This window comes from Callospermophilus lateralis, unplaced genomic scaffold (genome assembly GCF_048772815.1).
Source record: "Callospermophilus lateralis isolate mCalLat2 unplaced genomic scaffold, mCalLat2.hap1 Scaffold_79, whole genome shotgun sequence".
NCBI classification, from domain to species: Eukaryota; Metazoa; Chordata; class Mammalia; order Rodentia; family Sciuridae; genus Callospermophilus; species Callospermophilus lateralis.
This window is the reverse complement of record NW_027515935.1, coordinates 3,214,583-3,241,747: the sequence shown is the minus strand read 5'-3', so window position 1 is coordinate 3,241,747 and position 27,165 is coordinate 3,214,583. Positions and strand designations below refer to the sequence as shown.

The 27,165-nt window shown below is 35.0% G+C and overlaps 1 pseudogene; it reads left to right on the top strand.

The window, feature by feature from the left end:
• Window positions 1-18,681: 18,681 nt before the first annotated feature.
• On the top strand, window positions 18,682-20,425 carry LOC143640936 (TNF receptor-associated factor 4-like; annotated as a pseudogene).
• Window positions 20,426-27,165: the final 6,740 nt, after the last annotated feature.

Here is a 27,165-nt window from a genome sequence, read left to right as displayed (position 1 = left end):
TCTTAGGGTAATATTCAAGGGTGAAAAGAAGTTAGCAGTGCAGAGCCCAGTGAAGGCATGTCCTAGGTAGAGGATAAAGGCAGGCAGTTGCAGGAAAAAGCTGCATGTATTTGCAAAACTGAAGAATCTATGGCCAGACAATTGTGTTCATACAGGACAGATGGATGAACAAAGAGATTAGAGCCCCTGTAGGCCCCAGAATCTAGAAAGAAATATTGATTTTATTCTTGAAACTCTAGAATTGTTTGAAAGATTGTTGTTTTTATTTTGTTTTTTTAAATAATAATAATTGTGGAAAAATATCTGTGTAACATGAAATTTACCATTTCAACATGTGTAGTTAAAAGAGGATTAAATACATTAATTGTCTGGCAGCCATTACTAATATCCATTTTCAAAACATTGAGAAATGAACCTCTAAACTCATCAAATATTAATTCTTTGTTCCTTTTTCTCATCAGCCTTTGGAAAATACCATTCTATTTTCTGATTATAAATTTTCTGCTCTATGGTCCTCATTTACATAGATTCTACAGAATTTTTCATTTTGGTCCCATTTTTCAATTTTAATTAAATAGTGTTTGGAGATAATTTTCAATTCACATGCACTGACAGAAAGTAAATCAGGGTAATGCTATGTCTCCTTTAGCCAGTTTTTGTACAACTTAAAAAATGAGCACAGTGTAACAATCAGGATACTTACGACGATACAAATAAGATACAGAATATTTTTTTTCATACAATGATTTGCCACATTTTTAATGGCTGCAATTAGTTTTTTTCTCTTGCCTCAACCCCTATCTAAACCCTGGCAATCACTAATCTGTTATTTCTTTGTATAATTTTATCATTTCAGGAATTTTTATGAGAAAAATCCCGCAGTGTGTAGTTTTTTGAAGTTGAATTTTGTATTCAGCATAATCCTCTTGTTTGTCACAAAAGTAAAAAAGGTCTTCATTTATTTAATAAATCATTTAAGGTCTGGAGTTTTAGCTCAGATGGAGAGTGCCTGCCTACCCCATGTGAGGAACTGGGTTCAATCATTAGCACCACATAAAAAACAAATAAAATAAAGGTATTGTGTCCATTTATGACTTAAAAAAAGTCATTTGAGTGGAAAAAAAACATACAATATGCAGCTAAAAGAAGAACTGTTATTCTGGTAGATGTGAGGAAAATACTCAGAATAAAGCACCAAAATAGAAATATTAATATTAAAACTATGAAAGAAAAAATAAGAGGATAGGAAGTTAATCAGTAGACATGTCAGAAAATTTCCAGAATTAAATGAAGAGAATTGGGATTAGATAATGTTGAAAGAGAAAATTGCTACAATATTTCCTAAAATGATAAAACTTTGGAGTCAAAAAGCAGGGAAAAAATCGAGTAAAAATATATCTAAAGCCATACATACTACAGTTTAACTATAGAATTTCAAGAACAATGAAGATCTTTTTGGGGTATTGAACTCAGGGGCACTCAACCACTGAGTAACACCCCAAGACCCATTTTGTATATTATTTAGAAACAGGGTCTCAATGTGTGACTTAGATCCTCACTTTTGCTGAGGCTGGCTTTGAACTTCTATCCTTGTGCCTAAGCCTCCTGAGCTGCTGGGATTACAGTCTTTCTCTAGCATTCCAAGCAAGAATATCTATCGATCTATATCTATATGTATATCTATATCTATATCTATATATCTATATGTCTATATATCTATATCTATATCTATCTATCTATCTATATATATATATATATATATATATATATATATATATATATTAGTTATAGATGTACACCTATAACAAACAAGGAAACTCACTATTTTGTGGGTAACATTGAGTGCAAATGCAGTTACCATGTATGGAGATAATTTTTTTCCAGTGAAGTTGAGAGTTTCAGATAAAAGGGGTCAGGAACAAAATGTTAAGGGAGTTTGAAAGGGGGTTATGTGTGTCAATTGTCTGAGTTTTATTAGGGGTAGAAAGACAATTAGACAAATATGATACAGTTATAGATGTACACCTGTGAGCACCTGTGGATTGGATGAATAGTGAGCACCTGTGGATTGGATGAATAATTATAGTGGACAAAGAGCAGAAATTGGGTGTACAGGTCTAGTCTTCTTGTTTTCACCTAGACCACTCAGCCAGTACCAGAAATTGGGCCTCTCCTTCCACTCAAAGAGCTCAGGTGATGAAATCCAGGAACCTGGTAGAGTTGAATATTTTGATGGATGAGTTTCACCTATTATAGAAGCAGAAAAGTTGAATGCATGTGTATCAGAAAATAAATTTCAGCTCCATGCCCCTTCCTGAGGTTTGTCTGTGGGTTATTCACTCTTTCCTCTTGCTGTTCTGGGATCACTTCTGTATAGACTTGGTGTGCAGGCTGTTGCAAAGGCTGTGCTTTCCAGTAAAAATAGACTAACTTGTGGGGTATTGAAAGTCTGAACTTCAGAATGGAACTTTAGAAAGATTGACAAAATTTAGTGAGTGACCATGATAATAAGGGGCTGAGATGGTAAAGAGAAAAAAGTTAAGAGCAGTGGGAAGTTTAAGGTACCTAAGTAAGTGTTAGAGTGAGTACAATTGTCAGTGGGAAGTGAAGATCAGGAGCTATAGGAAAATGGTGTGGGATCAGGAGCATTTGAAGCCTTGGAAAAAACAGCATTGAGAAGAAACTTAAGATTTCCTGGGCTTTAAGGTGTCTGGGACTTGTACTGAGAAAGGGAAGGATTGTTGGGTAGTGCCTGCTCGTGACTTTGGTGGGAGCTTGATCTGGGTAGACAAGATGCTCTAAATGCCTCCTGGAACTGCCTCTGTGAGCATTTGGTTCCATTCTTTAGCAGCTTGGAAAGTCACCAAAGAGTAATGTGTCCAGGGGCACCCCATCTTTATATATGGAGCAGGGAGAATGACTGATGGAGCTAGTGTAGTGATATTAATGCTAGATGCCAAGCAGGAAAGGAATTTGCTTATTTTAGTACAAATTAGTGAAATCTGTGCTGTATGTACCCCCACACACACACACAAAAAGAAAAACAACTAATGTCTATGCATGTAGCCTTGAGGATGCTGTAGATGGGTTTATCTGCATGGCTGTGCACATATGTTCTGTGACTCATAGCAGACCTGTTGAGTAAAGGATATGCTTCAGCCTAGGGCACAGCCCCTCTGTCTCAGTGGCCTCAGCTCCTGTAAAATATCCTTGATGGTTTTCCAAGTGTTGGATTCTAAAGTGCAGAAAGTACTGTTTGATGTTTCTGTTGTGACCACATCCAGGAGGTTAAGTCACAGGATTCTTTTGTCTGAGCTAATGTTATTCTGAGAAAAAATCATGTCCCTAAGAGTTGGTAAGTAAAAGATGAAAAGTATTATGTTGGTTCAACGAATAGATTCAACCTGTTGACTCAGTTGCCTGTTCTGTGATTTACACAGTATCCCACTGTGAATAGTGAAAGCCTCAGTTACCAAGATTATACTGAGAACTTCATATTTTCTTTCACATTTTCAGGAGGTGTGAGAAGGGCTGCCTCACAGACTGTGTTAGACCAGGTCATGAATACTGGCTGGCAGTAGGTGAATGGTTAAGTTTGAGGTCTGCATCACTGACAAGTGCAACTGGAGTGATGGAGGTCTCTAGTATCTTCTCTTGTTGACTGCAGTTAGCTGAAGCCATGATGCTACTGGTGGTGTGTGGCAGCCCAGGAACTGTTTCTGTACAGACTGAACAGCCAAGGAAGGGTGAAACCTAAGGAAGACTCTGTTCCTTTTGAGTTGGCAATGTAGTGTTTAACTTTGATGATAAGAGTTTAATATCCTGGAAGCAGACGTGGGAAACATGAGGCCCATGCAAATGACGTGGAGGCAAACACTTTTCTTACCTGCCTGAAAGACTGCTCTCAGTCTTCATAATATACTATGAATGAAAATAGCAAAAGTCTTATCACAAAGATTCTGTGGATAAGTAGATGGGGAAACAAAGTAACTAGGTTATTTAAACCCCAAAGAATATATTAGAGGTGGAGCTCTAACACTGAGGACGGTTCTCAGTGTTCAAATAGTAGCTTTTTTGGTGAGTTTTTGTGAATGCTTGTAACAGAGTTCATCTCCACTTGCCCATAAGAGTAAAGACATGGCAGAAAGCACTTTACCCAGCCTCTGTAATTGTGAAACCATACTCAGCCAGGTGCCAGGGGAAAATGCTAAGTTTTGCTTAGGGTCTTTTCTCTCTGTGTGGAGTTCAGGGATAGTTAGGGGGTTTTCTGACCTTAGAGGACTTTTATATGTGTATATAATTATCAAATACTGTCACAGATTTAGGAGTCTTTTGTGAATTACTAAGTTTCACATCTTGTTAATGTAAAATTATTTCTTATGATGTCTTACTCTTTGTTGAAATCAGAGCTGAACAAAGCTTAGCTAGATTGAATGGCTAGAGTATTTGCTTCCAAATGACAGTTTCTAGTATCCAGTCCTCATTCAAGCAGTAAGTACCAGCTATGTACTAGGCTCTGCAGACAAAATTCAATAATATGGCCTGATTCTTGAGGGCTTCTGGTTCCATTAGAGTGACATAGCAGCATCACAACAGTTCATCCCATGTACCCTTTTAAAAAAATAATATCTTTAGTGAGATGTACTCTACCACAATAAAATTCACTTGTGAACTGCCCAGTTCTTGTTCCAGGCATTAGCACGTCCAGGCTGTTGTGTACCTATCACCACTGTCTAACAGAAATTCTTCTCTACCACAAAAGACAACCCTTTACTAAATTGTAACCATTCCCATTCTTACTTCTTCTCTAGCTCAAGGAACCATGAATTTTACTTTCTTATTAATTTTTCCACACAGAATATTTAATACAGATGAAAATACACTCCATGGCCTTTTTACACCATTTGTGGACTTAATCAGCTCTTTTTCTTTTCTCTTATCTTTTGATGACCATCATCTTATACTTCAGTGAGTCATTATTTTGTACTTCTATGGCCTGAGTTCTGTGGAATAAAGTAAAGCCACACTTTTCCTCAACTAGTACTTATGAGAAGCCTCATTTTGTCACATTCCACTGGTCCCTGTTACTAAATTAATAGTCTGATAAAGGTAAAGTGACAAAAATAAGCAAAGCATAAACACATAAACATAATCAAATGATCAGAGAAGACTTTTCCAAAGATAAGATATTTAAAACAAAATTTGAAGAAGGATCCAGTGAGACAAAACATTGGGGCTAGACACTTGGCACATCATGTGCAGAGGAGCTAAGGTGAGCAGGTGGCTGGTGAATTTCAAGGCCTGAAACAAAGCCAGAGTGGCTGCAGTGATGTGAGGAGGGTGGGCACAGTTGAGAAAAACAAGACCAGATTATCTGGCGCTTTGTCATTGAACACAGGTTTGAATTTTTTTTCGGATGCAGGATAAGGATTTAAAACAGGAAAATGCTATGATCTGATTTCTTTAAATAAAATCTGGCTGCTCTGTGGATAATGCATAGCAAAGATCAAGGTGGAAACAAGTTTTGAGAAAATTTTGCAGAGATCCTAGAAAAGGGCACTGGCAGCCTTGGACAAAACAGGACAGAAGTAATGAAGCAGATTGGACACATGAAAAAGCTATGTCAAGGCCCATTTACCTGCCTATTGCCTGTGCATCACGTGTCACATGCCACCTATTCATGGATCACCCAATGTTAGTCTGAAAACTGCTCACAGAAAGTAGTTGGGTCATTGATCACTGCCCCCTGATGCCTGCAAGCTCGTTGTCACTGTACCCTCTGTTTTGTTTACACATGACCACAACCATCTTGGGATACCCACTGGAGACTACACATTTGCCATCAACACTGCCACTATCTTGAGGCATGGCCACCTCAGTCTGGGGACACTGGCCAGGGCCTGAAACTATATTGGCATAGTACTTGTGGGTCTGGTTGCATCTGAGGTCTTTCTGCTTGATGTGCTATTGACCACCATCTGAATGCCTCTTTGCAGGGCCACTACTTTGTGAAAGTGCATCTCTCTGGCCTCTGTGAAAGGTGAAATGGCATTGAAATCTTAGAACTGCAGCAAAGCTGAGTCTGGGGAAGCTGAAAAACAGGTTCATCTGATTGCAGCTTGGTTTGTGTGGACCAGTCTGTATCTGTCAAGCTGTGGAGAGCCAGAGACTAGGGGCAGTTCCTCAAGTGAGCTTAGGTTGGAGAAACTAGAGAAACTCAGGCTCTTTCCAGCTCAGTGAGTCTTAAAATGCATGGGGAGAGAAAGGGTTGTCTACAATGGGTGAGAAGACTTGAAGAGGGAGTAGGAGCATCTTGCAATCTGCTCACATACCCAACTTGTCTCGCAGCCACCAGAATGGAGCTACTATCAAACTTCAGATAATTCTACCTATTGGTGGAAAATGAATGTTCAGAAAAATTTTGAAAGTCAATAAAAGGTAACATTTAATATTCAATTGAGATTTTCTTTCTTTCCCCCTCTCTCTCATATCTCTATGTTCTTTGAATGCACATATTTTTTATTTATCCATTTATTGAGGAATGGGATGTTTTAAAAATATATTAAAGATTTGCTGTCTATATATATTTATCTATATCTGTCTATCATCTATCTATCTATTTCTTTTTTTCCCAAATCTGTAGGTATGTGTGTGTGTGTGTGTGTGTGTATATATATATATTTTTTTTTCCTCACCTCTTTGTCTCCATGAGGAATGGGATATTTTAATAATATATTAAAATTTTGCTGTCTATATATCGATCGATCTATCTCTATCTATCTCTATCTATCTCTATCTATCTATCTATATATCTATCTATCATATATATATATATATATATATATATATATATATATATATATATATATTTCTCTTTTACCCAAATCTGTATGTATATATACATATTTTTTTTCTCACCTCTTCGTCTCCATGGATTCTCTTTCTCTCTTCTTTCATACTAAAACAAACCTCTAGTAAATCTTCTATCACTCTTACTGTAAATTTTTATCTCTATATACTCTCCTTCTCCCTGAAAAACCACACATCTTACATTACTTCTGTTACCTCATTGCCCATAATTAGAAAGTGTAAACCCTTTTAGCATACTTACTATTTGTACTGTAGATAAAAATTTAACACATTATTTCTGTTTATTGTGACAAACCTGAAGCTACTTTAATAGGAGCTACTAGAATTAAAGTTGTATTGTTTGCATTGGGTGCTATTAACATTGGTCTCTCCTTTGAAGGTGAGGTACTGGGAGACTTCAGGGATGCTATAAGATGACAGGGTAGAAACTACTGCCTCAGAGTGATACAGCTAGGTGGGAAAAAACACAAACAACATGTAAATCAAGGGACCACCATGCCTCAAAAAACCAACATGTTCCAGCAATGGAATCCATAAGTGACAGAGTAGAAGAAATGTCAGACAAGGAATTTAGAAGATACATTAATAGGCTGAACTTTTAAATGAAGGATGATATAGTATAGGAAATACAAGAAGTAAAATATCACTTCAATAAAGAGGCAGAGATTATGAAAACAAATCAAGTAGAATTCCTCAAATGAAGAAAACAATAAACCAAATTAAAATTTCAGTGAAAAATATCACCAACAGACTAGACTGCTTAGAAGGAAAAAAATCAGGTAATGAGACAAAGTATATATTCTTGAAAAATGAAGTTAACCACACCAAGAAGATGGTAAGAAATCATGAACAGATTTCTAAGAAATATGAAATAACATCAAAAGACCAAATTTAAGATTTATTAAAACAGAGGAAGCCTTGAAGTTGCAAACTAAATTAATGCAGAAACTTTAACAAAATGATGTCAGAAAAATTTTCCAAATCTTAAGAATGAAATGGAGAATCAGCTACAAGAGGCTTACAAGAACCCCACTGTACAAAATTACAGCAAAACCACACCAAGGCACATTATAATAAGAGTGAATAATAAACAGAATAAGAATAGAATTTTAAAGCCTGAAAAAATACATATGGATGGGGACCAATTCAGTTTTCAGCTGATTTCTCAACTCAGACTCTCAATGCCAGGAGGTCCTGGAATAACATATATCATGCTATAAAAGAAAATTGATTCCAACCAAGGTTTTCATATATAGCAAAATTAAGCTTCAGATTTAAAAATGCAGGCTCTGAGAATCTGCCATATTTGGAGAAGGACACAGATAAGGTACCACAAGATTGCAGATGGGGAGGAGGTATCAGGAGAGCTTGGTAGCATTCAGGCACCAGAAAGCATCCTTTTCAGATGATTCCACCTCTGCTTAGGAGCCTTGACTCAATAAAGAGTAAATTCAGTACAAATTAAGTAAATAAAAGATCCGCAAAACAGAGGCAGAGAATGGAAGGCATTAGGTAGAAAAGTGAGAAGCAAAGAGCAAGGCGTGGGCGAGCCTGAATTTATAGTTTCCCTCATATTTGAATAAAATATGTTTGTAACAGACTTAGCTCAACAGCTTTGTTGGTAAAAGTTCAGCTCCATTCTCACAACAATTATTAATTGGAAAGCCTCCTGGGAAAAATGTGCTGTGAAAAGATTAGAAAATTTTGGATTAGACAACCCTAGCAGTACTAGTTCATCCTTTACCCAGTATAATTATACTTCATGATTTAGTGCTTAGTTTTTGTGCCTGCTCACAAAACTATACTGTTTTACCTTGAATGATTATAAATTAGGAAGCATTCTTAGAACTTATTTATTTTTGAGAGCATGAATCTTTCCTTCAGTCTAGACTTGCACATTAATTATTAGAAGAGTTAAATTATTCTATTTGAGAGAAAAATTATGTCCTCTGGTGATATGTACAATGTGAATATTTTTATAATTGGAGCCTATAAATGAATGCATGAAGCCATTTTTAGAATGACTTATGGTGAGTATTTTTTTGGTATTTAGGATCTCACCTTTATGAAGTGTGTGTTCATGGTCTTTTTAAAACCTATCTTTCATTCTATGAAACCATTGATATACCATTATTGCCTAATTTAGTACTCTTAATTATCATTTACCAGTGATTTTTAGAATTTAGTATTATATCCCAAAATCTACATCATGCCAAGAACTTTGAAAAATTAATTCACTCCAGATACTTTTATTAATATTTTTCTTAATTTCTGTCTGGTTTGAAGCTACGATATTTGAACTGAATTTACTTAGTCATATTTTTGATAAATTTAAGAATTTTGTCTGTAGAAATGAATGTGAAAAAGCACTTGTGTCGATTCAATTTGAAGTGAAAGGCGGCATTGGCAACCTGCCTTTGGCTGATCTCGGATCCTTGGTTGTGAGTGGACTATCTAGTTATTTAGTGCTTAGCCTTCATCTACTAGACTGTTTATGAATTTGAATAAATTGTAAATTCCCTAGGTACAAAGAAATAATTTCTTTCATCTTGTGATGAAATAAAGAATATTCGCAGTAATGCAATTTTTGAAAATTATCTAGTAATTAAAAATTTAAAAAAAAACCTCTTTCTGAATTCTTCATCAAAAAACATCTTTTATTTATTATAGTTTTGTGTTATTACTATGCTTCTTAATATCTTTAGGAATATATAATAGTTAAACCTTGGAAAGAGGCAATACAAAATGGTAGGTAAGAATGTGGACTTAGAAATCTGACTGACTGTCTTGGTTCAAGTCCTGGCTCTAACACGGCACATCCATATAGTCTTGGGCACTCTAGTCAACCTCTCAGGATTGTTGTTTCCTTTTCAGTAAAGATAGCATATTAATAATAATGCCTGAATCAGGATTGCTGTTGTATAACCTGTTCAAAAATGTGTATAAATATGTAAATCTTTGAACCTGAAGAAATACCTAAGTCATAGAAAGACCATCCTAACTTTTCTTTCTTTCTTTCTTTCCTTCCTTCTTTCTTTCTTTCTTTCTTTCTTTCTTTCTTTCTTTCTTTCTTTCTTTCTTTCTTTCTTTCTTTCTTCTTGCTTTCTTGCTTTCTTCTTTTCTTGCTTTCTTGCTATTTTTCTTAATTTTTTATTATTACAGGAGGTTTCTCTTATTCATTTTCCTCTGCATAATTTATTTACTAGGTCAGCTGCAGTCCTAAACTGTTGCATGGAAAATTCCAGAAATAAAGAATTCATGAGTTGTATATATGTGCTATTCTGAGAATAGTGATGAAATGTTGTTTCTTCCCAATGAGAACATAATGATGACTCTGTCAAGTGTTTTCATGTTTTATACACAATCTGGGTGTTATCAGATTGTCGCAATAATATTTTGTCCTCAAATAAGCCTATTTTACTTAATAATTGCCCCCAAAGCATATTAATAGTGATACAAAGGAGGTATCAGGGCATAAAACATGAAGAACAGATTAACTCCTGTACTCTGGGGCAGCATGAAAGGTACCTAAAAAAATCCTTTTTTGTGCATGGAGGTTTATAGTTTTCAAGGTTTCAGACATCTGTTGGGAGGTCTTGAAATATCAATACCCTGGATCCCAGGAGGAAGAAAGGCTGTGTTATTACTTTTTTGAATGATTTCAAGACAGAAAGAGGTAGTGGTGGAATTTTCCTGTTGGGGTTAATTCAAATTAGTACGAGCAAAATTTTGCATTTATGATTATTCTCATGTGTCTGGAGAAATGAAAATCATTTTCTTAATGTTTTTTTTAACAACAGTTCAAATTCATAATAGCAGTAGGTAAAAAAAAAACACTGATGAAGTAGCAGTGAAATAAGCCTTTTGGGTTGAGTTTAAGTTATGCAGTTTTAAAGGTACTATCCAAATTTCTCAGTGTTTTTAAAATGGTATTGTTCTTGGTTACAGAATTTTCTTGGTTTGATTCTCGGTATGAAACTGAAAGTGAAAAGCACATCTTCTCTTTGCTTTCTTTTCTCACCATCAACATTAACCCTGAAAGGAAAACCCATCGTGTGGACAACCCTTCAAAGATACTGTTTGTCATTGAAGACCCTGTTTTAGCAGACAGAGAATGTACTGGAGATCCAGGCCTTCTTGTTTTTTGTTATTCTGAGAAAGGGTCCCACACTCACAGTCTAAGTCAGAGAAGGAGGTGCACAGCAGAAATGACAGATATTTTGCCCTCTGCATTCTACAAATGTGTCTCATTTTGCATGTTAAAGCTATGTAATGTATCTGAAAGTGTGTGTGTCTGCACATATGTGCTTGTGTGTACCAGAAAACCAGTATTCATATTTTAATTTTTTGATCTTTGATAATTAGATTTGATAATTTCAATTTGATAATTAAATAATTAATTTTTATAATTTTCATATATTATAATCTTTTTTTATTAATTGTTCATGACATTACAATGATCTTGACATATCATTCATTTGAATCAAATGGGGTATAATTTCTCATTTTTCCAAGTACACAGGTTTCAGAATCACGTTGGTTATAGAGCCACGTTCATACATACAGTGATACTAGTGTCTATTTTATTCTGCTGCCCTACATATCCCCCCTTTAATGTCCCTCCCCTCCCATCACCTTTATCAACCCAATCTAATGTGCACATTTCTTTTTTTTCTCACATCATCATACATGTATTTTCTATAATGATGAGAGTCTCCTTCCATTTTCTGTGCAATTCCCCTACTCTCTCCCATTTCCTCCCACCTCTCTTCCCTATTTAGTGGTAATCTTCTCTCATGCTCTTCCTCCCTACCCCTATTTGAGTCACCCTCCTTATATCAGAGAAGACACTTGGCATTTGTTTTTAGGGATTGGCTATCTTCACTTAGCATAATCTGCTCTAATGCCATCTATTTCTCTGCAAATGCCATGATCTTGTTATTTTTAGTGCTGTGTAATAGTCCATTGTGTATAAATGCCACATTTTTTTTATCCATTCATCTATTGAAGGGCATCTAGGTTGATTCCACAGTATAACTATTGTGAATTGTGCTGCTATGAACATTGATGTGGCTGTGTCCCTGTAGTGTGCACTTTTTAGTCTTTTGGGCACAGTCTGAGAAGGGCAACAATTGGGTCAAATGGTGGTTCCATTCTCAGATTTCCAAGGAATCTCCATACTGCTTTCCAACTTGGCTGCACCAATTTGCAGTCTGACCAGCAATTTACAAGTATAAATTTTTCCCCACATTCTCGCCAACACTTGTTGTTGTTTGGCTTCATAATGACTGCCATTGTTACTGGAGTGAAATAGTAACTTAGAGTAGTTTTAATTTTCATTTTTCTGATTGCTAGAGATGATGAGCTTTTTTTGTGTGTATTGGTTGATTGATTGTATATCCTCCTCTTCAAAGTGTCTGTTTAGGTCCTTGGCCCATTTGTTGACTGGGTTATTTATTTATTTTTGTGGTTTAACTTTTTGAGTTCTTTGTGTACTCTAGAGGTTAGAGCTCTATCTGAAGTGTTAGGGTTAGGGTTAGGGTTGCATTTTGTAACAGAAGCCCTTCAATATATCTATGTGATTTCCTTCATTCTAAGACTTCATTTGGGAATTTCAAATCTTATTCAAACAATGATAGGCTATATTTTTAAGAGCTGCCCAAAAAAATGATAAATTATGTTGAAACCATTTGAAGATACTTCTATAATATGTAATTATTTTTAAATCAGCACAAAAATTCCAACAATGAAATATCTGTTTGAAAATTAAAAAAAAATTAAAGATAGCCTCTTGCTTTCATTGGGTGTTATTATTGTTAGAATACCCAATTTATGGCATGTTGGTTTAGGGTTTACCTTGTGTTTGTTTTTTTTTTTTTTTTTTTTTTTTTTTTTTTTTTTTTTTTTGGTACCACAGATTGAATTTAAGGACATTTGACCTCTAAGCCACATTCCCAGACCTATTTTGTATTTTATAGAGAGGCAGGGTCTCACTGAGTTACTTATGGCCTCACAGTTGCTAAGGCTGGCTTGAACTTGAGACCCTCCTGTATCAGGCTTTTGAGCCACTGGGATTACAAGTGTGCACCAGCATGCCCTACTTCCATGGAATTTTAATGAACTTCTTAAATCACAGTAAAACCTTGCATGCCTATTTTAAATATTGCCTCAACCTTATTCTTTTATTTAGCATTTTGACCTAAAAAAATCCAGGAGAACAAATCTGAACTTTAAAGACTATGCTGCAGTCAAATAGTTTTGGCAATAAGAAATAAGTTTTAACATACAAATTACAATGTAATTTAATAACTGATATATATTTATGTATACATATATACATATTTATGTATATCAGATATATATATATATATTAGTTTCTTAGCTTACATAAATATTTTTTCAGAAAAAAAGAGAGAATCAGATTTGAAGTGCTTGAGAGTCATGAATTTGGATGACCATATTAAAATAAAATAAAATAAAATAAAAGTTAGTTGTTATGCATGCTACAAGTATAAGTTGTTCTTATTAGTCCTTACCAGAAAAATGAGATAATTGACCATTATGCAAAACAGTGATAAATAGTGTGTAAATGTAGCCACAATGTAAAAGGATATCAATTAATTTCCCATAATTTCTGGGAGATAGTTGTGTTTATTATTTCGTTATTCATAAGCTAGTTTACTTAAAACTTAATCTAATATTTTGTAGATTTTTTGTGGAACAATAATTGGCCATATGATGCTAGCCTTAATAAGAGAGCTTAAAAAGCACTCTTCTATCAAGAGACAAAAATATATCTTATTAATCACATTAGAATGCCTTCAAAGGTAAAGGGAGGAAAGGAGAGAAAAAATGTGCTATAGATAAAGAGTGATCAAATTATTTTTGTGTGAATCTGTGGATATTAAATAATTAATTCCACTATTATGTATAATTAAATGCACCAGTAAGCATTTTTTTGAAATAATTTCACTTAAAAAAGGAAATAAAAAGAGAAAGACAGGAATGGGAATTCTGTCAATCAACATCATTTTTTATCACATCAAATTCCTGTGTAAAGGAATTGGGGGTCATATTATTATTTTCACCATAACATACTTTTTATGTTCAATAATCTATTTCTGACCTTATTTGGGGAATTAATAAGAGAACAACTTTTATACAAAGACCACTCTACATGGTGACACTTATACAAGAGTTGAAAGTATTCTCACACATTTCTCATCAAGTGCACACCTCTAATGAACCAAATGCTTCCAAAATTTTGGTCATCACTTCTGAGAAGAAATCAATTACAATTAAAGAGCTATATATTTTTTCGAAGTCTGAAAATCAGCATATAAAAGATCTTACGTTTGAAACTGCCTCACTTTTTTGCTTCTGCCCCACTATGAAACTCTTAGCCTGTATGCTGAAAGTCTTCTGTGGACAAAAAGCAGCATCACCCATTTTCTGTGGTTTATGGCCAAAAGCCAAGACTGACCTAGTAACAGTAAAGCATTTAAATACCCTGTCATGACTCTGTCATTAGTTTACATTTTGCCCTCAAGAAAAGTATAAATTTTTTTTAGGTAAAAATTAAAATCAACTGGATTCTTTTCAGGTTATTCACATTTATCTTTCCACACTTGCATTACTGTCACATTGCTCTAGATTCTAGTGACATTGCACCACTGGTGATTACACAAGTGTTCTTTCTTATTTCATTGTCTTCATGCCCCTCTTCTCTCTGTGTCACAATTTCTCCTTTTCATTCAGGTGTTACCTTACATATTAATTCCAATGAAGTACCTCAAACACTGAAACAAATTTGGGACTGAAGTCCCTTCTAAGGGTTCCAGTAGTATCCTGTTTTATCCCTGTCATAATGCCAATGACTCTGTATTGAAATCAACTATTTTCCTGCTTTTCAAGCTATGGTATATGACTGTTGAGTGGTGTTCATTATCATTTTCATGTTGTCATCCCACTGCTTGCCAGAATACCCTAGAATATGGTTGTCAAATTCATGCATAAGTGGTGGAAAATCAAAAGATCTGATACACAGTCATAATGATAACGTTGTATGAAAATATGGGTATATTGCTTTTCATAGTAATTTTGTATTGTGGACATACATATCAATTTTCCATTCTTATGAGCAATGAAAAGTTCTCAACTTTTTTACTGATTCATGATTATAAAATCTTTGAGACAACTTATAATTCTTTTTCTCTCCACTTGCTACAGAATTTGAATCTTGATTATGGGAGCTTCTGCCTGAACAATTACTAGTAAGCCCAGAAATCTTCCACTTTTGAAAAAAACCATAAGGATATACAGAGATATTAAGAAAAAGCATAAGAAGAATAATATTGTGTTTTTCAGACAGTTGATATAATATTTTTATTGTTTGATGAAATGTATGATGTGAACACTTTATTGAAAAGGATGTATCATATATATAATGAAATTCTCAAAATATGAAGCTTTATATACATCTGTAAGAAAAGTTGAAGTGCATGTCCAAACCAGTTTTTATTGAGATGTTTTTAAATTGTCTAGATGCTAACATTTAAACTTCATTCAACAAGCAAATGGTCAACACTAATTTGGTAAATCTAAATATCGCATTAATGATAGATTATATGTATTTAAAAAATGTGTCCCTGAATATGAATCCAGAGATTTAGGTAATATTTAGGTAAATATTCCATTTACTATATTAACTATATTAATATATATATTAATATATATATATATATATATATATATATATATTCCATAGTAAATGGAATATATATATATTCCATTTACTATATTAACTATATTAATGTATTAGAATTATTATACTTCCATCAAACATAGAGCCTTTCAATTTTTATAATTTTAATTTGTATAAATTTAATTTTTATAAATTTAATTTTTAAGACGTTTCTAATAAAATCAGTATTTGCTTAATAGTTTTTTTTCAAATTTTCTCTTTGTTTATACAATCTTGGAAAATAATAGTGAAGTTTCAGATTCTAATATAATGTACTTTTGTTCACTGAATAATTTTAAAGTGAATTGCTGACATATGCTGTCATTTATGATATTTTTAGTATTTTCTACAGATCAGAACATGCTAGAAAACTACAATACAACCTTCATTCATTATCAATGATTTTTCAAATATTAGCAACTAACAGAATACTTGTTAATCATATATGTTTTATAATAAGGTTGTATTGTAGTTATCTAGCATGTTCTTATTGAAGTAAAAACTAAATATATCATAGATGATGTCATATGTCATCATTTCACTTTAAAATGCTTCAATGGACAAAAGTACTTTAAATTAAAATGTGCAACTTTACTAATATATTTCAAGATGTTATGAAAAGAAAAGGCAAAAAAAACATTAAGCAATTGCTTTTCCTCAAATCAGTAATAATACATTCTATCATAATGCCTTTAACCACTTAATCCTCAAATTATTTTCATTCATTGCTAGTAGTATGATATTGTCCTTTATAGCAAAATATTTCATTCAGAGCCATGAAATGAAATTAATTGTTGTATTTTACAGATGCCTTCAGGTTCAAATCGTTCATAGTCTCTTCTTTACCTTTGCATCTTTTCAGGGGGAAAGCATGTAGAATGTGCTTAAGATGGATTTTTTGGTTTCTTTATGATTGGAAGTAGATTACATGTTTTTTTTGGCAAGAGTATCATAGAATCAATTCTCTGATTTTCTTTTTGAGTCACATCATGTGACATATAATATCCTCACTACTGCTCATGGTAATATTGGTTATTAAGGTGGTATTTGCAGTATTTTAATTTGTAATTAAATTTTGTAGGGAGAGAGTTTGAGACTATAAATATCTTTGTAATCATCAACCAATAATTTTTTTATTTAATTATACCTATACAGATTCACGGTTTATTTTATTGAGTATGTTGTTACTTGTTAATATTTTAAAGAAATATTTTTCTTTCAGATATATTCTGTTTTGACAGTTTCAGATTTATAGATGATTTATAATAGCAGAGCAAAGAATCCATAGGAAATATTTCTCAAATGTTACTATTTTATTAACTTGTTTTATCTCTTTTTCTCCATTTCAAAAAAGGTACATAATAAGAAAATTAAATTATGAATATCTACTCTACAAACCTTATTCAAAATTTGTCAGTTATTTCAACAATTGTCTTTGAACCAAAATCAATCCAATTTTGAGAAATTTTAGTATCACTATTCACTGTGCCCAGTGGTCTCATTTTTTTTTGCATCTTTAATCTGGGACAATAGTGAGTTTTCATGGGCTATTTATAATATTTATGATTTTGAATGCTGTATATCAGTAGTAGTTTTTAAAATTTTCTTTCAATTTAGAATCATATGATATGTTCTCATGAGTGGATTTAGATTTTGCCATTACAAGAAGAACATCATGCATACAATGCCTAGTTCTTACACTAGAGCATATTCTGGCAGCACTGACAGACATGGTAACAAACTATGGTTAGCCTCTAGTAATGGTGGAAAACTTGTAGGATCTAGAGTTAGCCTCTACTTAAAAGTAAGGAAATATTTGGGGCCTCAATGACACAGACACAAGAAACTGTGGAAGGATGTAGTGTCACTTTGTTCCATCACTGGTTACTTTTCACAAATTATTTGGTTAAGAAGTATCTGCCAGGTTGTTCCATGATAAACCTAGTATTTATATACCCTTTGTATTTCATAAATATTTCGGGTGGTGACATTTTGTGACTTCATAAATATCTGTTTGGTCCTTAAATTTTCATTCATTAAAATTAATATTTTATAGATGATTCCTTCTTGTGTCAAATGATTACTATGTGGTGGCCAAATTATAATTTTTTAAAATTTGGTTCTACATAAACAAATATAGCAAAACCAACCATAAGTGGGGAAGAAGATAAAGCTTATAATTTTGGTACTCACATGCCTATATATAAACAGCTGCTGCTATTTAAAGCTGATTACATATCTTTTTGATGTGTTCCCATTTATCCTGTAGTACTTTTCAGTTTCTCACAAAATAAGGTGTTTCATGCACATCATTTTTTTTTTTTTTTTGCTCCAGACCTGTAATTAGCCATTTATCCTATAAAGTCTGTTCTCTGTTAGAGGAGGAATGTCTGACCAGTATTTGTGATGGTTGTCATTATTGCATTTGGAGCTTTCCTGTTAAGGACTGTTATATATATAACAGTTATATATATATATATATATATATATATATATATATATATATATATATACCATTAACAACTAAAAGAGTATTAAAATATATATATATATATATATATATATATATATATATATATATATATAAAATACTCTTTTAGTTGTTAATGGTCCTTTATTGATGTATGGTACTGAAAATCAAACCCAGAACCTCACACATGCTAGGCAAGTGCTCTGCCACTGAACCATAACCCCATCCACAAATGTGCATATTTCATATAGAAAACATGCAAGAATCTTTTGTATATATCCTGATTTTGCATGTATATATTCATATAAAAACATTTATACTGATATACTACATATGCATATGTAAGAAATATTCTATTTAAAATTTTCTTATGAATTAGAAATAGTCCAAATATTCTTGAAGAATTCTGTTTTTATGTCTGTAAAATAATGTAGCATGCAATCATTTTTTAAGTGAAGAGAGATTTATAGACTATATAGTATTTCAAATATGAAGCATATATAAAACACTTAGTTGCTTTGGGCGGGGCTGCCAGTCCATGCCACCAGGGGCCACCACGTGCCCAGCCCCGCTTGCCGGTGTCTGCCACTCTCCCGCCATGCGCAGCTTCCACTACAACTTCTTGGAGAAGCCCAAGCACCGACTGCTGTGCCCTATGTGCAGGAAACCCATGCGCGAGCCCCTGCAGGTTTCTACCTATGGCCACCGCTTCTGCGAAACCTGCCTGCAGCAGTTGCTCAGGGAAGGAGTCTTCAAATGCCCTGAGGACCAACTTCCACTGGACTATGCCAAGATCTACCCAGACCCAGAGCTGGAGGTCCAGATGCTAGGCCTGCCCATTCGCTGCATCCACAGTGAGGAGGGCTGCTGCTGGAGTGGGCCACTTTGTCATTTATAGAGACACCTGAATAGCTGCAGCTTCATTGAAGTTCCCTGCCCCAATCGCTGTCCTGCCAAGCTGAGTCACTGTGATCTGCCTGCAAACTTGCAACACGACTGCCCCAAGCGGTGCCTCAATTGCGAGTTCTGTGGCTTTGATTTCAGTGGGGAAGCCTTTGAGAGCCATGAGGGTATGTGCCCCCAAGAGAGTGCGTACTGTGAGAACAAGAGTGGTGCCTGCATGATGCGGTGACTACTGGCCCAGCATGCAACTTCTGAGTGCCCCAAGTGCACCCAGCCTTGTACCTATTGCACAAAGGAAGTCAATAGGTACAGCGTCACCAGTACCAGTGCCCAAGGCTGTCTGTGCCCTACTCTAACCAGGGTGGCATGGGCACTGTGTCACAGGAGGATCTGCCAAATCATCTGACGGACAGCGGTAGGACTGCCTTGGTGCTATACCCGTTCAAAGACTCTGATTGCATGCACAGGGTCAGATGCCCCTTCTTCCTGTTAACCTTCTTTAGGCGATGAAGTCCTGAATGAAGGATAGGGTTCCTGGGAGTTTAGTTCTTTGAGGTCCTTCCCCTTGATGTCCGGCTACAGGTGCTTCCTAGCACCCTGTCTTCATCATGGAGAGTTGGGCGCCTTCTACCCCTGTGTCTTTCCCTTTTGGTAACAGTTCTCCCTTTCCTCATTGCCTGGGACTTTGCCAACAGTGCCCTAAGCTGACAATGGTGCAGCATGTGGAGGAGAGTGTGAAGCCACCTCTGGCTATGATGTGTGCCCTGGTGAGCCAGCAGTGGCAGGAGCTGCAGGAACTGTGTGGAGAGCTGGAGGAACTATCAGTAGGAAGTGATGGAGCGCTCATCTGGAAGATTGGCAGCTATGGGCAGAGGGTTCAAGAGGCCAAGCCTAACGTTGAGTGCTTCAGACCAGCCTTCAAAATACATAAGTATGGTTACAAACTACAGGTGTCTGCACTCCTCATTGGCAACGGCAGTAGTGAGAGCACATATCTCTCTCTGTACATTCATGTGCTACCAGGCACCTTTGACAGTCTCCTTGAGTGGCATTTTGCCCGTTGTGTCACATTCTTCCTGCTAGATCAGAGCAACCCAGGGCTTGCTAATCCATAGCCTTTCATTGAGACTTTCCACTCTGACTCAAAATGAAAAAAATTTCAAAAGCCAGGCACGTGGTGAAGCTCCTTGGATGAGAGTTCTCTGGGCTTTGGATATCCCAAGTTAATCTCCCACCAGGATATCCGAAAGGGAAACTATGTGCAATGTGATGCAGTTTTCATCCGTGCCTCTGTTGAACTGCCCAGGAAGATCCTCAGCTTAGTGCAGAGGTTGCAGGCTCAAGGGGAGAAGGGGGTATGGATGGGACATGACTTATCAGGCTACTGGTTGAACCTGGAGAGGGGGCTGGACCCTCTTTCAGCTGCTTATGCTGCCTAGGTTGTTACCCTGTTCTCCCCCTACCACCACCACCCACAGATGCCTCCAATTGATGCTTCAGCCCTGGCCCCTGCTGGAAGCAGGTCTATGGGATTCAAGGGCTGGAAACAAATGATCCTAGGACCTATCTCCCCTTCTGGGCAGGGCAGGTAAGCCTTGGTGCCGCCCACATTCTACCTGGACTGAGGTACCTGCTCATGTGCTATGTCCCAAGAGCCATAGGGGGAGGGGTTGGGAAGGGAGGTGCAGTTTAATAAATCTGTCTTGGGATTGATTTTCTTTCCCCAGCTGTGTCCCTTCTGGTTATTTATTTCTTTATCACCAGGAAGGCACAAAATGGGAGCTCTAATTTTTAATAAATTCTGAATTTTATTTATTAACTTGGTTCTGGCCTGTCTCCTCCGAGTTAGTTAAGGCCCTGGGAGGTTGGGGCTAACTATGCAAAGGATCACTGAGAGAAGCAATGCTGCCACAATGACCACAAGATCAGCTGCCCTGCTTTGTTGCCGTCTGGTGGGCACCAGGGGGAACCACAGCAGGCATTGGAAGAGACCTTTTGCTGCCTCCTGATGGTTAAATAGGAAAGGTGCAGCATAAGGCTGGAATCCCCAGTTCTTTACTCACCCAAAATTGAGTACTATGTCATAAGCAAGCCCCAACCTCAGACCTCTGGTTTTGGGGATTGAACCCAGGGACACTTTGTTAATAAGCTACATCCGCAACCCTTTTTTATTCAGAGGGGTCTCAGTTGCTGAGGCTGGCCTTGAACTGTGATCCTCTGCCTCCTGAGTTTTATCATCAATCCAGGCTCCTGCTGACAACTGCCATTTATTTAGTACTTTCTGGTACAGACAATGCCATTAACTTAATGCAAAATATTTCTTTCCATATAGCAGTCAAGTTAAATTAATTTTTACATCATAGTTAAAGGACCTGTCTATAATGGGCCTTATTGAAGTTAATGAGACAATACATGTTTCTGACACTTATTGTAAGTGCTTAACAAATGTTAACCCAACTGGAGCAAGCCTACACATGGGGACTGAATAGAGGGGTCTTCAATGTACAAGGCAAGCTAGGGTCGTGGCTCAGTCATAGAGCACTTGTGTAAGACAGTGGGTGTAGAGCACTTGTGTGAGACACTGGACTCGATCCTCAGCAACATAAAGAAAACAAAGGTCTACAACTAAAAGAAAAAAAAAGAGACACAAGACACCAACTTTTTTTGTCTATCCTTCATATAGGCCTCAGTGGCCACCTGCAGTGACCCATACTTTACTAGCAAGGAACATTAGTGAATTATCAGTACTCTTTCAGCTGGTCTAGGACAGGGCTGAATTTCTCTTTTTCTACTGGTGCTGGGTATCTTTGTGCATACTACCTATATGATTTACTGAGCTACAATTCCAGGCCGAAGATTTTTTTAAAACTAGAAATATCTGGAAATGTAGCTCCAATTCTGACAGTACAATTGGGCTTGCATTTGGCAAGTTTCTTAGCTACATGTGAATGAATTCTGCTCAATTCTAGATTTTGTTGAAATGATTAAATTAACTAATAAAATAAAAATAAAATAAAATAAAACACTGAGTGTGATAAAACATTTTAAGGTTATTTTATTCTAATATTTCTAAAAATTTGCCAAGATGTAGAAAGAATCTTACTGCCATACTCACACTCTACCTGGTTACCTCAATTTTACTCATAATTAGATTTAGATTTTTATTACCAGCAGATAAATGCTGAAATATTTGACTCCCAAATTAACTAGAATGCTGTTGGGGATTGCACATAGGGATCCATGTTCCAAAAACCTTTCAATATATTTGGTGGTATTAAAATTATATCAATGGATTTTTCCAAAATATTTCTTCAGAGGACCATATCATGAAGATTTTTGGCTGTGTGGACCAGAAGTTCGCTTCAATCATAGCGTAAAACTGCAATATATAGTAACTTAATGCATGATGGCATTCCAATAAAACTATATTTTTCAGGAGAAGGGGGTGTAACTCATTGGGAGCATATTTGCTCAGTAGGTATAAAGCCTGAGGTCAAATAACAACACTTCATAACAAAACAACAACAGAAGCATTTGATTTGCTAAAACATACTACATTCTGGATTTTATCTTGATCTGATGGTCCATCATGCTGCTAGTGCATTGAAACTTCAGTGGTACCCTGCATGCATGTCATTTTCTTTTCTATACACAACACACTTCATATGGACTGCACCATTTTTCTACACAGAGTTTCTGTACAACTCAGTTTATAAAATAAGAATATTTTCTGAATCTGCCCTCATATGTTTTGTTATTGAATTTACCATTTCAATATGAATAAGTACTTTGAACATCTTTTTAAAGACAGAATGCATTTATTTTATTTATTTATTTTTATGTGGTGCTGAGGATCAAACCCAGTGCCTCACAGATGCTAGACAAGCACTCTGCCACTGAGATAAAAACTCAGCCCTGAATATCTCAAGTTTTAGATAATTATATAAGTCTAGTTATACTGGCCATTTGAATTTCTATTACTTGTGAGTCTTAATGATGAAACAATTCTGTATGATAATTTAATTATATAAGATAATATTTTCATGTTATACATTATAGTAATAACAAAAGTAATTCTATAAAACATGGAATAAGTTTTAATTCAAATAAATTTTGTAGCATGTTGGGAATAAATACTTGTGTCTTGGATAAGATATAGTAATAGACTTGAAAATGCCTTCCTCTAGCACCTACCCAGGAGCCTTCTCTATTTCCTCTCTATCCAGATTTGGAGTGGAGGATTTCAGGATGGGGTTATATAGTGGCAATAGCTTACCTCATCTCACTAGACTGGAAATATTGGTTTGAGAATAGCTCTATTACTGTAGACAGAGAGGGAGTCCCCAGTTGTAAACAGAAAACTTTTTTTTTTCATTCTCAGTAATAAAGAAGCACTATCTGGATAAAAAATTTTGATTGCACTTCTCATTTTCTAAGGAAAGTGACCCCAGGTTTTTTATGTGGGTACTAATCATAAAAAACTAGTTGATGACATCACATGTGTCTCCTAAAAAAATTAAGACACCCATTATCAATTTATATACCTCACAGTGAGATTTAAATTCTAAATGCTTTGGTTGTTAGAAGAAAACATGGAGACTGAATTGGGACAACTACTTCTAGAATGAAACAAAAACAGTTAATAGGTATGAGAAAAAACAGATAGAGGAAAGAGAATTAAGAAGAAAGGAAGAAATTCATGACTAATGGGATTTTGATAATTGCACAGGAAGACAGGTTAAAGAGGCCTCCTCCCTGTGAGGGAGCCAGGTTTCTCTGCACTGAGGTAATTGTAACTTTCCTCAATAACTGTGGGTCCTCAGGTATTGTACCATTTTAGTCCATTTCTTCACTTCTCTCATTCAAGTGAAACTTGAATTTTAAGATTTGTTCTTTTTGTTGTACTGAAATCCATCACAAAACCTACACAGGCCATGGCTTCTCTTGGAGGTAATTTCTGTACCTTCTATAGATTGGAGATTAGCCAAGAGCAGATGATGTGAGAATCTTGGATTTCAGTCCATGAGTACTCTCTCCTTCTCACTTTAGTCTCTGTAAAAGGAAATGTCATTGCTGCTAACTTTGGCTAACTAATATAGGGAAAGCTCAAAACTAGCCATGGGTGGGTCCACCTATTGGGACAGAATTTACTCACAGGCCTTTATCCATGCTACTGGTTGATAGTGTCAGTTACTACTAAAGTCCAGAAATTGGAAGGGTTATGCTATTTAAAAAATGGAGAAGAAAATGTGGGGCTTCCCCAATGCCAAATATCAATTACTCTTTTCATAACAGCTCTGATTATAACATCAGAAAAAACTGTATTTAATATGTTCCATCACTGTTACTTACACAAATTATCCTGCTGAATACCCATCACATCTTATCAGGTAGCTGGAAGAAAATTATTTTTAAAATATTTTTATTTGTAAATGGATGCACTACCTATATTTTTTTGTTTATATGGTGCTGAGGATTGAACCCAGTGCCCCACACATGAGAAACAAGCATTCTACTCTGAAGAAATTCTCTGAATGACCACACCTTTCATTACCAAAGCACAAAAGGCTTTTACCAGTCAATACATTTCTTGTTGACTTCAGCCTTCTCCCAGATCTGATAGCAAGGGTGGTCTTCAGGTGTAGTCAAAACCAAGGGCATTAAGCTATACTCACCTATTCCTTTGTAACCCTACCTGTTCCCTCATTTGAATGGCTTCTTCCCAATAAAAAGATTAAGCAAATACTCCTCTCTCTTTATCCATGGACCCCCATAGGTCCGAGAAACCATCACAGGATGTAAAGAAAAATGTATTTCCCTGTCTCTGTGTGGTTATTTCATGCTGCCCAGTTGACCTAGAGTCACCTTGAGTGTTTAGTGCTTAGACCTGACAATTGGTGGCCAATGCTGGGTCTCCAGGTTACATTCTAGAAATTTAATGAGTTTGGCATCTCTTTATATGTTAAGTGCACTTAAGGTTTCAAAATATTTTGGACACAATTGTAGAAAGTAAGTGAATTAGATAAAAAATCTGTGATGCTGAACTTTATAAATATCTGAGAATATTTTATCTTTAGAAAGATGAAAATTTTGAAATGTTAGAAACCTTAAAATATTTAAAGTATTATTAAGATTATTAACAGAATATATTGTTAAATTCAGTCCTCTCCCATGAGAAAATCGCTTTTATGGACTTTTTGGGATTGTTTCTATGAATTTTTACATCTTAAAAAATAGGTAAAGATTTTAGGGTTTTATATGGTAGAAATCCATGCTTGGAAAGTGTAAGAGTAAAAAAGAATTATGATTATGATTATTTATGATGAGACTGTAAAAGAAAAATTTTCTACTACTTGAGAGGGAATTTTTTTATATATTTTAGTTATTTTGATGTTTAAAAAGGTGCTCTAACAACTTATATTACAACTTTTTACCACATTCTTGTTCTACCTATCAGAATGGCTGTAACCCAGCCTCTGTGGACAAAAGAGTTTAGCTGCTTTTCCTATGGGGTCTGTAAGTAGACCCACAACCAGCAGTGCTTTTAACCATTAAACAACCTGGCCTGAATGCCAAAAGCAAACTGCCCTAAGATCTGATAGTAACACTGGCATCTGCCATTAAAACTCACTTTTAAAGTGCCCATGTGCTGCAAGGAAAAATACAAAGAAGAAGACAACACACACTGCAAGAAGAGGTGGTAAAGACAAAGCAAGCCACTTCACTCTAGTTAGATAAATACAAACAAATCAAATAAAATGAAACCTGCTCTTGAAGCCTTTTCCCCAGACAATGAACAACTAACTCCAAGCTGTTTGCATCACCATGGTAACAGCAGGAAGCCTGGATAGCCAATTATTCTTCCTAGTTTCTTCTTTTACATTTTGGGTGCTTCCCATTGGTATTTCTCCTGTCATTTCACCAGGACATCTGATCTTGCCTCCAGTCACTAAACTGTACTTTCAGTTTCACACAGACCTGCTCCTGAAACTACATAGAGCCTACATTTTTATGAATTCTCACCTGTAAATGCTAACAAAATGTATCTTTTTTTAAGGCAAAATCTAATTCCACAGGATTCTACATTGCAGCCCTAAGCCTGACTTGCTCTCAAGACTAAACAACTTGACTGTTTTTTATCCCACAACAGCTTCATTTAGGATCTTTCATTTTTCTATATATGGCTGTTACTAAATAATTTTTATTGATGAGAGGTATTAAACATATGTTTCTTTGTATTTTACTTTCAATTTTGAAGGTTAAAAGAAAGCATTTGTTCACCACAAGAAATAAAGCCAGCCAAGACCTTTGATGAGCAAAAAATGCTATTCTCATCACTGACTATATAACTAGAAGAAATAAGTAAATGTATGCACAAAGATCTTATTATGTGACCACACAAATATAAAAAAGTGCACTACTAATCCAAGGAAAATTGAAATGGACACAAATGTCTTAAAAAACACATTGTTAAAAAAGTTAATACAATTATAAATTATGCCCTTATTCTCAATATGTATTTTTCTTGGTATTTGGATAACCAATAGTTGCTAATCCAGAAAATAATTTGCATTTATGTCTATTTATTCAGTTAATATATATTTATCTAATCATTTTTCTTCAACAGAAAACATAAATATATAAATATATGTGTAAATATATATATGTATACATGTATGCATATATAATGATATATATATATATATATATATATATATATATATATATATATGATGTTCCCTATCTATAATTAGAAATATTTAACATAAATGTATTTTACTATAAACTTACTTTCCAGAGATAATCAAGTGACTTTTAATTCTCAAATCATTGAACAAACTTTATAAGTCGAAAAACAAATGTGATTATTCCTACAAAATTATCTAAGGGCCTTAACTATATTTTAATTAAAATTTAAATGTATTCTATTTCTCTTTATCAATGTACAATTATTTGTTTATATTCTAAGATTTTCAAGAATTATTCCAGAATATAACCAGTAAGAATTCTAAAGGGAAAAGAAGATATTTCCACAGAGAAAAAAGAAGTCATCTTTGATTAAAACAAGATCTTTATATTCTAAATTTTAATAATAAAATTATTTTCCTAATTAGAAAAATCTATATCAATATATCTGTAGATTATATAGAAAGTTAAAACAATTGAGAAACAGATAACT